The sequence below is a fragment of the Saccoglossus kowalevskii genome, chromosome 16, assembly GCF_978046115.1.
Source record: "Saccoglossus kowalevskii chromosome 16, keSacKowa6.1, whole genome shotgun sequence".
Lineage (NCBI taxonomy): Eukaryota > Metazoa > Hemichordata > Enteropneusta > Harrimaniidae > Saccoglossus > Saccoglossus kowalevskii.
The window spans coordinates 5,173,478-5,183,437 of record NC_140656.1 but is presented as its reverse complement, the minus strand read 5'-3'; the positions used below and the strand labels follow the sequence as shown (position 1 = coordinate 5,183,437).

The following is a 9,960-nucleotide window of genomic DNA, read 5'->3' as shown; positions in this document are numbered from 1 at the left end:
GGAAATGTGGTGCAAATCTAAGGTGCAAAGTTGTGGGAAAGCGGTGCAAATCTAAGGTGCAAAGTTTTCGGAAAGTGGTGCAAAGTGCGAATCTAAGCCTACTGCCATACCATTGCAGAATACATCAGTTCTTGTCCGATCACTGAGGTTAAGCTGCATCGGGCTTGGTTTGTACATGCATGGGAGACGAGCATGTGCCACGTGCAGTAGGCAACATTTTTTCCCGCTGTACATACTAACTAGTTTCCGGGATGTTTTGCCTAGCCAAAGCATTAAATGGCAACCAATTCCGACAAATATTCAACCTACTGCCATTGCACCATAGTATATGAGATCAAATTACCCGTAACTCAAGATTATGTGACAAATTGACTATAAATTAGAATGAGTCAATTTAATAATTACTGTATATACCACATCCAATGTCTCTGAAGTGTTTGCTGAGTAGTTTTCATTTGACTGCTCATTTTGTCAAATTAGAACAAATATATCTACTAATTTGCGTATCGATAAATGAATAGTGGAGTTGCTGCATTGATGATTTAAATGGTTTTTGAATCTTCTATGACCAATACATTGATGTACAGTAAAGTGTATAAGACTGGTAAGCATCTATAGATGTTCTAAAATTCATATTACACTTGACTGTGTGATTTATTAATTATTTGAAATACAAGTTTTATTTATGACAGAGCTATGAAATTGTCTTAGAATAATTAGCGATAGATTCAATAAAGTATAACAAATTCAATGTAAATCTACTAAATCCTTAAATCATGACCACTTTATAGTTGTTTGATAGCCAGTACAGTCAAGAAATTATATCAAAGAAAGCTTAGAAAGAACTCCCGTGTGCTGAGAATATTGGAGACACATTGAAAATTAATTCAAAATTACTTGAACTTGAGATGTTGATGGAAACGCAGAAAACTAATTATGCAAATTAGGTAACTAATATGAACAGATTTAAGCGTAAAACTAATAAGGTATGCACAATGTACCAAGTTTCATTGAAATGTGATTAGAACCAAAATAATATTAATTATTATGCTAATTAGAGAATTAATATGAACAGATTTTAACCCAAAATTAATCAGGCTGTCTATTGTTATAGAGCACTTATATGTACCAAGTTTTATTCAAATGTGATGATCAATACTTGAGATAACAGTATTAATTAATTATATTAATAAGGTGATTAAGAAGCATAAATATTTACCAAAAACTAATATGGCGTATAGTCCTAGGTTCATTGAAATTATGATGGGTACTCTTTGAAAGTTTCACTGAAATCCAATGAGTGGCTTTTAGACATCAGTGCAACAGCCATAGAACAGCAAAAAATTAATTAATTATGCAAATTAGGTAATTAATAGGCACAATTATTTATCCCAAAATTAATCAGGTCTCTGCACAGTCCTAGAATATCTATGTCGCAAGACTGATTGAAATGTGATGATTATAGTACTTGAGATATCAGGTGAAAAGCTGAAAATTAACTAATTATGCTAATAAGGTGATTAATATGCACAAATATTTACCCAAAAACTAATTAGGTCTCTGCACAGTCCTCAAGTAACTATGTATCAAGTTTCATTGAAACATGATCATTACTACTTGAAATATCAAAAGCTGAAAATTAATTAATTATGCAAATTAGGTAATTAATATGTACTGATATTACCCTAAAAACTATCAGGTCTGTGCAGTGTCATATGACATACATGTACCAAGTTTTATTGACATGTTATGATTAGTACTTGAGATATGAGTGGAAAAGCCGAAAATTGATTAATCATTATGTAAATTAGGTAATTAATAATATTAACAGATTTTTACCCAAAAATAATCAAATCTGCGCATTAGTTCAGAGCATCCATGTGCCAAGTTTCATTGAAATCCAATGAGTGGTTCTTCAAAAATCAGTGAAACAGTCATAGAACAGCTTAAATCAGTTAATTATCATGCAAATTAGGTAATTAATATTCATAGATTTTTACCCAAAACTAATCAAATCTGCACACTAGTTCAGAGCATCCATGTGCCAAGTTTCATCAAAATCCAATGAGTGGTTCTTCAGATATCAGTGGAACAGTCTTGGAACAGCTAAAAATCAGCTAATTATCATGCAAATTAGGTAATTAATATTCATAGATTTTTACCAAAACCTAATCAACTCTGCGCATCATCCCAGAGCATCTATGTACCAAGTTTCACAAAAATTTGATTAGTGGTACTTGAGATAACGGTGGAACAAAAAAAGTGACATACATACATACATACATACATACATACATACAGACAGGCTACCTGCAAAGACTCCCTTTTGTGCTTCGCACACGGGAGTCAAAAATAGGAGTACACTCTGAATTTCGTGAAGCAAGGCATGCGTATTAAATAAATGAACGAAAGCTGGTGATCGGTATTTACAATATGTTTACAAACTAAATTACAGATTTCTGTCGTTCACTGTATACAGTATTTTTTATTTGAAAAACAAAAATCATTAAAAAAATCATGTGAATGCTGATCATCAGCTTTTATTTCATCAGCTTTTATTCAAATTCACATAATTATTAGTGATTTGTTCAGAAGTTCTAATCATGGCACCACATTGCATAGAAACTAAAACTGTCAATCAATGTTGATATCAGAACTGACGATGTTGGCACAATACCATTTCCGGATTGTTCAATTTGAAATTTAACTACCATTTTGATTTGTAAAAACATCTGTTTATAACGTCCCAGGTTTCTGTCCTTTACTGTATTCATTATATCATTCATATTGTTATACATTGATTCTGGTCTGCCAAATGAGTAAAAACATTTACGTATTTTCACTGTACATGATTAATGTATTCGTCTCGTCTAATTTATTCATTGGACAACAATCACAATTTTTATACTGGTGTATTTGGTTTAGTATCCCGCCGTCTCGAGTTGGGGACCACGACAAATTTATTCGCGTCACATAATTATTTGTCATCATTTGTATATCTTGTGAACGCTGCCACCAGATGGCGTACTTTGTCTTGAATGAACGTGTAGTGTAGCGTCTATAAACCCATATTCCAGAGCCCTGTGTCTTCTACTGGTAGCTCATGAAAATGTCTATAGATACGTATGCCGATTAGCTGGGTCACTCCGTCGTCAATGCGTCTTCCTCACAATAATGAAACAAATGTCCGTAATGATTGATGACAGTTTATTTCCTTTAAGTATAGCTCAGTACAACCAAACTTTGCAATGAAGTACGAGTACACATATGATGAACGATTGACTGAAATAGCAAATAAATAAAAGAAACAATAAATATCATTGCTCATCTCTACACTAACACATTTTGGCAATTATAAATTGACAATGAGTGGTAGACTGACAGCGCCATCTAGTGGCGAAACAACTGACGTAATGCAGCAAAAAAAATGTATGCAAGAAATCTATCACTAACATATCAAATAATCACTTAGAAATCACTAGGCATGCGTAATCTATGAAAATATCATGAGCAAGAATAATGTGAAATCATCAAAGTAAAGTACTAAGTGAACAGGGTTTAAAAGCACATGTTATTGCATCATCGGTAAATAAACATTTCATGCCCTCACGCAAATACATGAATTATCACTCAAAAACCAATCAAATGTTTCATACCGTATTTGTAGATCTTCCCAAGCACAATCGACCTCAGTATAGTCGTATTTCGGTAGTTTCTGTGTTCATTGAATACGATTTGACGTAAAAGTATTTGAAGATCAATAACTTTACCAGCTCTCAGGCAGCAGATAGCGTCTGTGAGTTCGTTATCTACTACCTCCAAAACAAAGTAATAAACGTAACTCGAACTGTAGGTGGCGCTATACCGTCAGCTAACAAAAGGCACATTTAAGTGAAATATAAGATAGGGCTATAGAGCCTAAAATAATATTTCGGTGACAATGACTAAGTAAAAATAATAAAGCAGAACTTTGGCCATAACATGTAGTACCTACTGTAAACGGTTTATAATTTCGCTATTTTCGTTGATAATTATAATTTGCGAAGTTAAATCCACGTGAATATTTAAAATAAAAATAGAACTTCTTGTTTTTTTCGTGAACATCAAATAGTGAAATTAAATAGTTTTACAGTACTTTTGCATTGCTGTGGTCTTGATATTTCAGACTGCTTGCAGTAACATGTATATCGATTCAACTGGGATGTCGATGCTTTATAATCAATGTTACCCCAGACCATTCGTCCCGGTGTTATCGCTATCGCCACACGAGACTCCAGCTTGTCTCCTATACAATTTTCCTTCCGCCCACTTAATTTTAATATTCATATGACCTTTGCACTGACATCGATAGCCAATCGCATTCGACCGCGGACGTCACTCTAAATAAACAACTGAATAAATTAATATACCATATTTGGAAGATAGCGGGTAAATTCAACGTTGTTGGTGTGTTCCTTCGGGTTCCGAAGTCGCACGAAACGAGTTCATGTTCCGTTATCTTTCGCAAGTAAAATAGGTCGATATGTATTAAACATGGCATTTGTTTTCTTGTTTTAACCCCTTATTACGCAAGCTTCCGTCGAAGTGGTGTTTTTTCGACGATTTGTGGCATGTTGCAAAACGAACGAAACATTGCGGCATTCTTAGCGGTGGATAAGGGATCGACTATGTCGTCACATTTATGTCTCGTTTGAAAGAGAATAAACAACCGCTCAGAAAAATATGTTGCTAATATTTAAGTGCGGTGCCTTGAAATCGCCTGCCCGACGTCCAAATTTCAAAAGGATGTTCGATTTGCAATGACGACCGTTCATATGTACTAGGCGATGTTACTAATTACTACTAGGGTCGGTGTTTGCATTAAGAATTATAGAACAAAAGATCAGCAAAGCGGTGCTTTTGTCGGCGATTTTGTCAAAGGGAATATTGATAAAATTTTGCAAAACAGAATCGCGAGTTGGGTGAAAAATTGCGCCGGCGGCATTCTCAGCGATGGCGACACCCGAGAAACACCGTGTCATGGTGCATTCGTGCATCAGTACACCGAAGAAATACATACATATTGTTGCGGACGACTATTGTAGACTGTGTTCGTGTAGTCTTCGAGTTTGTGGACAGTTAAAGTCGTGTGTGAATTTATTCAAGCCAGGAAAAGCAGGAGGGATAACTTATGGAAATCGTCTTTCCAATTTGATCCAGTGCGACGTTGTGAAAGGAGCGACTCTGTCATCTCATCTATGTCTAGTTTGTAAGAGAAAGATTGATAGCGCAGAAAAATCCGCCAATAATGTAAAACAGTGGCGTGAAATTGTCAGTCATTCTAATATCTCCCAACCTGTGAACGAAATGGTTAAGCGTGCTGCCTTGAAATCGCCTGCCCGACCACGTTCAAGTTCAAAACGACGTTCCATAACTTTCTCACATTCAATTTGCAATGATGACCGCAGTTCAAATGTACTTAGCGACGTGACGGACATTAACAACCATGATGTTGAAAAGGAGTTTGATGAAAATATGCCATTTCCAATTAGAAATCATTTTGATTTGATTTATGGATGGCGAGCACCGACACTCCGATCCGATGAACTAATCAAAACTAAAATGGCGCGTGTCACGTGACTTTGTTTACTAAAGATAGCGTGGGCGTTTGATTGACACTCAACTCATTAGTATTCCACCAATCACAGCTACATCTACTTTCTGGATGTGCGCAGTCAAATTGTATAGGAGACAAGCTGGAGTCTCGTGTGGCGATAGCGATAACACCGGGACGAATGGTCTGGGGTAAATCAATGTTTCCGTGAGGCTTCCTTAGGCCCTTAGCATCAAATCTGGAAGGGGTGCCAAAATATCTAATGATTCGGCGGCCAGATAGAGGGCGTTATTCAAAATGGCCGCCAAAATCTTGGAAAATCGCTTAATAGTGGCTAAAACTTCTGAGTTCTTATCAAGGAAGTATTCATCAGTAAAGATGGTTTTCTAGGGTTATTAACATATCTGTGGCTTGCAAGAAAAAAACGACAGAGGGCGCTTTTCAAAATGGCTGCTAAAATAAATAAATAATGAATTCTGAGTTATGCTGCGCTAGACAGAAAATGTCAATCAAAACTTGAGTAAACCTTAAAACAGGTAATAAATTTTAAATAAAATATTTTAAAAATTAAGATGTATATTTGTTTGTGCTGTTGTGTGTAATTGAAGGAATCATGGGGAGGTCATGCACTTTCAAAACTGATAATAATGTTTTTATTTTGTTTACAGGAATTCTGCGGTCATCATGGACTGGAACAAATGTGTAACAGACAGTGGTGAAAGTCTTAAATGTACAGTAAATGCAAAAGGCTCAAACAACAGCTTAGAACCATATAAATCATTCCTGGATAATGTAGGTGCTTTTAGAGAGCTTCACAGACTTCTAGTCCCCTTGGCGTTTGGAAAGGAACTTACAGTACATGAGTTATTCAGAAATCGAGCTTCTTATAGGTATAAATCCTGCCATTTAAAATATTCAGCAGGAAAGTTAAAGAGGGCCACACGAAAGAGAGAGAATAGTGTATCATGTATCTTCTGCCAAAAAAATGTAGGACTTCTTCATGAGTTTGCAACTTTAAAAGCAGATGCAAATGTCAGATCAATGGCTGCAGCTTTACAAGACACATCCTCACTAACTAGAATAGGAAGTGTAGACTTAATTGCACTTGATGCTAAATACCACTTATCTTGTTTGACAGATTTACTGTCACTACAGAGGCAAAGCCAAGAGTCCACGATAAAAACCAATGAAGAAAAAAAATTGCAAGCAAGAGCATTTGCTGAACTTATAGCATACATTGAGAACAATGTAGAAGATGGCACCTTCTTCTTCAAGTTTTCAGAGCTGCGGCAATTGTATGAAAATCGGCTGCGAGATATTGGCATCCAGAAGGAGATCAATAGGGTCCGTTTCAAACAACAAGTACTTGAACAATTCCCCACGGCTCAAGAACAAACAGATGGGAAGAATACCATTCTTGTTTTTCAGCAAGGAATGCAGCAGTTACTAAAGGGGGCTGATTGTGATTATGACGGTGATGCACTTATTCTTGTGAAAGCCGCCAGAATCGTTCGCAATAACATCTTGAATTTCAAGGGATTTCACTTCGATGGTTCATTTCCCTTAGAGTGCCAGCAAGAATCAACACCTGTAAACCTAAAGTTTTTTGTGTCCATGATGTTTAGTGGAGCCAATTTAAAGGATCAACAAGTAGTAGATTCACAGGCATGTCTTTCTATAGCACAGCTGATCTTTTTCAGCTGCAAACAAAGACCATCACGCCATTCCACAAGCTATGAGCCACCACTTCCTTTGTATATAGGGAATAATATTCACACACTCGCCAGATCAAAGAATTTGATCACCAACTGTATAAATTGGGCCTATGTGTGAGTTATGATATGGTTCTCCAGCTTGAATCCAAACTGGCGACAGCTGTCTGCAATCAGTTTGAGGAACAGGGTGTTGTGTCCCTTCTCAGTTGCGTCACAGTCTTTTCACTGTTGGTGCCTTGAACAACATTGGCCACAACCCCTCAAGTACTACAGCCAAAGATTATTTTCATGGTACTGCTACAGAGGCTTTGGTCCACACTATTAGTGACATGAGTAATCCATTCTTAGATAATGCCCCGGAACAGCTTGTCATGGACACTCGCAATGTTATGGATACAACAGTAGTTGAGACAGTTCACTGTATTGAAGCATTAGGCAAGGAGCAATACAATAATTACCGCAAGAGTGTCATCGTAGACCGAACGCAATTGATTCATGACCCAATTAGGAAAAACTCTCTCCCTCTCTTCAAGTGCCCTTCCCGCAAGAAGTCACCAAAGCAAACGGAAAAAATGCTAAAGAACAAAGTAGCTCTTTTCTCAAGACTTTACATCGTAATGCAGCATAGAGAAGGTGATATGAGTATATTCTTCCAGCATGATAATCACTCTTACCCTACCTCATTATCTATCAGGAGCAAAATGCGGTTTTCCAACAAGGCTGACCTTCTCAAGAAGTTGGAACTGAAGAATTAGAAAGACCTGCCCACTAACTTTGATGTTAAAGTACTGGATGGTGCTGCAGTCTGTGGTACATCTTCTTTCCATGGGTAATGTTGCCACCTTTGACGAATACGCTGATAATGTATTTGTACCCCACATTTTGCGTCATTTAGAGAATGCTGACAGAGTGGATGTGGTATGGAATACCTATGTTGATAGCAGCATGCAGCATTAAAGAGTCAACTCGAGAAAAGCGTGGTATGGGGATTCGTCGGAAAGTGGAAGGTCGGTATAAGATACCAGGAAACTGGAAAGACTATTTGCGGGACTCTAAAAACAAAGTTTCAATGACAGAATGTCCAAGAGGAAAAGAGATCTTCATTACATCTGGCAGGTCAGTGGTGGGCATAGGTATTAGCCACCAAATGCCAGAGTGTGATCATGAAGAAGCAGACACAAGGCTACTTATTCATCTCTTAGATGCATTACAAATTGGTTCCACTACATGCCAAGTACGCACTGTGGATATTGATGTACTGGTGATTCTTATTGGCAAATTGCAACATCTACATAGCCTAAATTCAGCTGTAGACATATGGCATGCTTTCGGTAGTAGAAAACATTTTAGATACTTCCATGTTAACGCCATCTGCACAGCTCTTGGTAAAGACAGGTCTCTAGCACTTCCTGTATTCAACAGTTTCATCGCTGTGACACTACATCAGTCTTCTTCCGAAAAGGAAAGACATTAGCATGGGACGCCTGGAATTCCTTCTCCGATGTGACTCAAGCTTCAACCTACATGGCACTCTATCCCTTTGCATCTGTACATCTACAATCTCCCCCATTTCCAGCTTTTGGAGCGCTATGTGGTTGTGCTATATGACAAGTACAGTAACCTTGAGTCAGTCAATGAGTAAAAAAGAGAGTTATTCTGCCACAAGAGGATGGCATTCCACCTACACAGGACGCTCTGTTGCAACACACAAAACGTGCTGCATACCAGGCTGGTATTTGGACAACCAGCGAATTGCACGAGCAACACGTTCCTTCACAAGATGGATGGGGATGGACACAAAACAATCCATCTTGGATTCCTATTTTGATCACCCTTCCCATTTCCTCCAAAGCCTGTAGTGAACTTGTGAAGTGCAGTTGCAAAAGCCAACGTGGTTGTAGTGGCAGGTGTGGATGCTAAAAGACAAACTGGAAGTGCACAGAACTTTGTAATTGTAACTGCGAGATAAAGTAACCGATTACATAATACTCTCCAACATGATATTCTTAGGTTCCAGATGAGATTTGACTATTGACTATTGTACAATTTGTATCTAGTGCTTTGAACATGACTAGAAAGAACATTAAATCACCTTTGAACTTAAGTCATACTACAAAATGGAAAGTTAACATTTTGAAAGTAATATTTTAAGATATGTATGTGTTACACAAATTGCGTAACGCACTTGAGCGACATTTTGTGAATAAAACTTCTTTAGAAGTACATAATATTGATCATTATTAGGCCATTGAAATGTTTGTTCCATCAGAAGTATACTACCACCTTATAACACCCATCAATTACTAAAATAATGTTGTTTTCACAGCTAAAAGCCATTTTATGGTATTTTGGCGGCCATTTTGAATTACAGCACTCACTGGAAATATGTCTTTGGATGTCATTAACATGGTCATGGTTTTAATATACTTATATGATTAGGAAACCTTCAAAATATTGTCCATTATGCCTTTTAAGGGACTATGTTACCCCATAATGAGCCATTTTCAAGTATTTTTTGTGGCCATTTTGAAAACCGCCCTCTATCTGCTTACAGAATTTACCGATATTTTGGCACCCCTTCCAGATTCAAAACTTATCACCTAAGGAAGTACCCCTACAAATTTGGCGCTTTTGTCCAGTGTGTCCACATCA

General features: G+C 37.1%; 1 long non-coding RNA gene across 1 annotated transcript; it reads right to left on the bottom strand.

Annotated features, from left to right (window-relative positions):
- Positions 1-615: 615 nt before the first annotated feature.
- Positions 616-3,792, bottom strand: LOC144348541 (uncharacterized). Its single transcript, XR_013419847.2, has 2 exons — positions 3,657-3,792; positions 616-3,282 (listed from the first exon to the last, which is right to left on the bottom strand). It is a non-coding gene; the product is annotated as an uncharacterized LOC144348541 (long non-coding RNA).
- Between the last annotated feature and the right edge of the window lie 6,168 nt (positions 3,793-9,960).